The following is a 5,476-nucleotide window of genomic DNA, read 5'->3' as shown; positions in this document are numbered from 1 at the left end:
TCCCCATGTTGCATCTCCTCTCCCTCATATCAGGGAGATCATATGATAGTTGTCTTTCTCCAATTGACTTATTTCGCTAAGCATGATACCCTCTAGTTCCATCCACGTCGTCACAAATGGCAAGATTTCATTTCTTTTAATGGCTGCATAGTATTCCATTGTATATATATATACCACTTCATCTTTATCCATTCATCTGTTGATGGACATCTAGATTCTTTCCATAGTTTGGCTATTGTAGACATTGCTGCTATAAACATTCGGGTACACGTGCCCCTTCGGATCACTACGTTTGTATCTTTAGGGTCAATACCCAGTAGTGCAATTGCTGGGTCATAAGGTAGTTTTATTTTCAACATTTTGAGGAACCTCCATGCTGTTTTCCAGAGTGGTTGCACCAGCTTGCATTCCCACCAACAGTGTAGGAGGGTTCCCCTTTCTCCGCATCCTCGCCAGCATCTGTCATTTCCTGACTTGTTAATTTTAGCCCAGAATGTCTATTTTTAATGTGATTTCTGTATATCTGCTCACTATATAATGAAATTTTCAAAATATTTTCACATAAAATGAGATTTCAGATGTAAAAATAACCATAACAATTTATACCCATTTTCTTATTTTAAATGGAAAGTGTATTAAAAATAATTAATTTTTGTTCCACAGGAAATTACTGATTTTCCCAATTCTCAAGTAAAAAATGCATAAAAAAACATTAATTTGGTATATAACTAGTTCTAGGCAGAACATGGACAGAAGTTCTGATCCCACCTTCCAAAATTCCCAGTTCAGAATTCTCTGACTACATTAACAATATCCCATGTGAAAAGCAAAGATGCATAGTGTAAATATTATTTTCCTAATATGCTAATTTCTTAAGATATATGATAATACAAAACCGTTCCATATTATAATTTAACAAACTGCCTTTATTAAAGAGAATAATAATACGTCTTAACTTTACTATCTGACTGTTTTTTTTTTTTTTTTTTTTAGAGGGAAGCAGGCTCCCTGCTGAGCAGAGAGCCCGATGCGGGACTCGATCCCAGGACCCTGAGATCATGACCCGAGCCGAAGGCAGCGGCTTAACCCACTGAGCCACCCAGGCGCCCCACTATCTGACTGTTTTAACACAACATTCTACTGACCTGAAATTCTGGCTTGGTCCCAAAAGACTCTAAAGTAAACTGATTTTTTTTTAAGCCTATGAGATCTCATATATTTTTTCCAATTATCTAAAATTAAAAAAAATAATAAGGTAATTCAGGGATTGCATCCCAAGGGCATCATCCATTCCAAATAAATTAACTCAAAACAATGGAAACATTATAGAACATTTTGCCAGTATCAAGAATCATAAGAGTTATACTGGGCAAACCTTGTGTAAGTTGATCCTTATTAATCAAAGTCTAGCTTAAAACACAATTAACCCATTGGACAATGCAGCCTATGTGTGGGCTTTCACCAGTTTCTCAATTAAATGAGGACATATAGTGTTTGTTTTGGAGTCTTCTTAAAGATTAAACAATATGAAAGGGGTAACAGTAAATGGGTACTTGTAGATCATGTTCCATCTTTCTATGAGCCTAAAGACCTGAGTTCTAGTCCCAGGTATACTGACGAACTTGAGAGAGCAATTTATAAGTAAGTATTACCATACACAACTGGTAACTGTGATATAGATAAATAGATGTACATTTATATTTATAGATAAGATGATTGATCTATATGTAGATATAGATATGTAGATATAGATATGTATGTATATGTTTCAAATAAATCCAATGATCATTTTATAATTTTAAATTACATGGAAAATGGTTTTAAGTTTGCAACTCATGCTTACTAATAGTTTTTTTTCAATCTAGGGGTCATTTAAATGCTTAATGACAGAAAAGACTAAGATGTTATTAACAGCCAGAGAGAGAAGATCACATTTAAACTTTCCTTTGTCAGTGTACACTTTTGATCCTACTTTGATGGATCATAGAGACACAGGTTGGCTGCTCTGACTTATGATTCTCAACAGTTTCTTTCCTTCTCTTTTCTTTAAACACATTTACCTACTATTTGAACATTTCTGTGGCTCCCTGTTTTCTGACAGAACTCCTGCAGCAGGTTGTGAGTCTGTATGCTATATACCCGAAGTCTGTTATTGATATCCTTGAATTCTCAATCTCCTGTCTTGGTGGCTGGTGCATTCTCTGTGCCATGAAAAAGCATGGATTCCTTGGAGTCTAAAAGCCTGGGTCTCACATTGGCTGAATAAGAACACAATTTGCTCCACTTACAAATTGTTCCTCAGTTTCCTCAGCAATAAGTAGGTGAAAACAATATCATCTGATGAATCTATTGTTTTAGGGTTTAAGAAGGCAATGGATTAAAATAAAAACATTTCAGAGTAAAAGACTTTTTAAATTGACAATTTTTAGATTTCTTACTCTTAATTCTAAAATGTTGAACATTTAGGAAACCACCCAAGGTAAGATTTAAGAACTTCCAATTAAATCTGGAGATTTGACAAACAATTTTAATATAAGAGAAAAATAGTTGTCATGATTTTCACTTCAAATTTGATGATTTTGTAAATGGGTTTTGTCCTCTTTGAGGAGAATTGTTTTTAATTTTTTAACAAATTAGTCCACCTTTGCAACATATCACAGTGAAATATTGCCCCCCAAAATGTGGGGATTATGAAGTCATTTTTAGCGGTAATGATTAAGAACACTTCAAACATCCATATGGGCACCAGGTAAACACAAATTATAAGAATAACCAATGTGAAAAATTAAGTTATCAGTATTCATAGATGTGGAATGCATGGTAACATGGAAATGTACATTTCAGATTGAAATCAAGGGAACCTGGGTGGCCCAGATGGTTAAGTTTCTACCTTCGGCTCAGGTCATGATCCTAGGGTCCTGGGATCCATCGGGCTCCCTGCTCAGGGGAAGCCCACTTCTCCCTCTGCCTCTGCTGTTCCCCCTGCTTATGCTCTCTTTCTCTCTCTGTCAAATAAATGAATCTTTAAGAAAGGAAATTGAAATCAAGCTTGTTGAAGTAGAGTTAATGCAAAATGTAAAGAATGATTACAATGAGTAAGGAGAAAAAGCCACAATACCACCTCATAGACATAATTACTGTTAACATTGTGGCATACATGGTTTGTATATTTTCCCTCTGTGTATAAATATCTATAGGGCATAATGTGATGTGCATATATAGAAATCATTTATCACCAAATAACCTGTGTAACATGTTGCTCTTTTCAACTTGCTATATTGTGAACATTTTTTAATATCAATAAATGTAGACTTATTTCAGCATTTGAATGACTACTTAATGTTTTACTGAGATGTGCAATAAATGAATAAATATCAGAGTATATTTAGACAACTTTCAGTTTTGGGTAGGTAAAAATGAAACCATTCATATACTTGCATGCTTTTATCATTTCTCTAATTGCTTAGCGTTAAAACCATTGTATTAACAGCAGGACTAATTTAAACAATTTTGATGCTTACTAGCATATCGTCTTCCAGAAAGATGAAGACAAATTTCACCTTCTTTGGATGTGTAAGGTTGTTTTTGTTTTCCTACACCTTTAGCAACCCTGGGTATAACCATTCTTTTAATTTGATCAATTTAGTGAACAACTTATTGTTAGCTAATCCTTTCATATTTTATAAAATGAACTTTTTCTCTTTGTAATTAATCAGTCTATTGAGAGATATTTATAGTTATAGATACAAACACATTGTAAAGAGAGACTCATTTTTGATTCTAAGTGTTTCTCTAGCATATGGTATAATATAAATATACATGTGTTTTATTAAATAATATTTTATATGATTTTGCTTATAATACCAACCTAGTTTTGCATAGAAGTACCACCAGTATCTCTCCTAATATTTTGTAAAAGATATAATCTGTATTTATCCCAATTCCATGTTCAGTGGCTTTAAGTTTGTAGCCTCAAATCAGTGACAGTGGGAATATTTGCACCATAGAAATCAGAAAATCAATAGATGCTACAAATCAGCACTTTTTCTGTGATAAACATTCACTGTCCTGCCACAGATTCCCACTTTGTTTTACATTCTGCAATTTATAATACAGTTTACTATCTATAATGATATATAACTATCCATTACACTTTATTTTAAGAAATGTCTAGGCTGTTCTTGCAAGTGTATTTAGTAGATATACTTAGGGTTACCCAGCATACATTACATTGTTGAATTTACTTATAAAAATTTTCTTCTTTCCTAAATACCATTCCAGTAATACATAATGTGAAACTATGAGTTTACTCAGCTTAAACATAAACAACAGGAACATATAAGGTCAAGAGTCTGTTAAGTTAAATACTAAATTAAACTCTAGGTGTTTATTATTTTAAACAGAATCTTAAAAATTGTATTTTCACACTTATTTGTGTTTTTTTGTTTTTTTTTAATTTGTTTTTTATTTTTATTTTAATTTTTTTAAAGATTTTACTTATTTATTTATTTGACAGACAGATCATAAGTAGGCAGAGAGGCCGGCAAAGAGAGAGAGGGGGAAACAGACTCCCCGCTGAGCAGAGAGCCCGATGCGGGGCTTGATCCCAGGACCCTGAGATCATGACCCAACCAGAAGGCAGAGACTTAACCCACTGAGCCACCCAGGTGCTTCTAATTTGTTTTTTAAAAGATTTTATTTATTTTATTTGAGAGTGAGAGATAGAGATAGAAATGATGAGAAAGAGAAAGCAGCAGAGGGAGAGGGAAAAGCAGCTTCCTACTAAACAGGGATACTGACACAGGGCTCAATCCCTGGGGTCCTGACCAGAGCCAAAGGCAGATGCTGAACTGACTGAGCCACCCAGGTGCCCTTATTTTCATATTTGTTTGAACTTATATTCTTATTATAGCATCATTTTCATTATATTGACTTGAAGCTGAAGACTTCCACAATCATAACAAATGTATTATCTCTTCACTGAAGTTACTGGTTTGGATGCCATAATACAACATCATGTACTTCATAAATAATATTTTTGCCCCTTCTTTTATTGCATGGCTAGCACACGGATAATGTCTAGTGACAGTCATGATTGTTTTAATTCTCGATTGAGTTGGTTTGCTCAGTATTTAATTGTAATATATTACTGAAATGTGCCCTTATCTCTTTTATCACTAAAATATTATTCCTGCTATGGTTGTAATACTGGGTTTTCATTTTATATATGAGATTCCACATTTAATTCAAGACATTCTGTTTTCTTCATCAATCCCCCAGACCACTGAGCATGTTGGAATTTCTGCCTGGAGCAAAGCCCTTCAAATCAAAAGCAGGCAATAATGAAACCCAAGAATGGCCCATAGGACCAGTGAGGATTATCTTTCCAATATGGTCACCATAAAATAAGTGTGAGTTAAATTCTTAATCCAAGAAGTGGAAGATCACCCAGCATGGATATTCTAAAGAGAATGAC

This window comes from Enhydra lutris, unplaced genomic scaffold (assembly GCF_002288905.1).
Source record: "Enhydra lutris kenyoni isolate GAN:26980312 unplaced genomic scaffold, ASM228890v2 scaffoldscaffold22, whole genome shotgun sequence".
Lineage (NCBI taxonomy): Eukaryota > Metazoa > Chordata > Mammalia > Carnivora > Mustelidae > Enhydra > Enhydra lutris.
Note: the sequence above shows the minus strand (reverse complement) of the source record.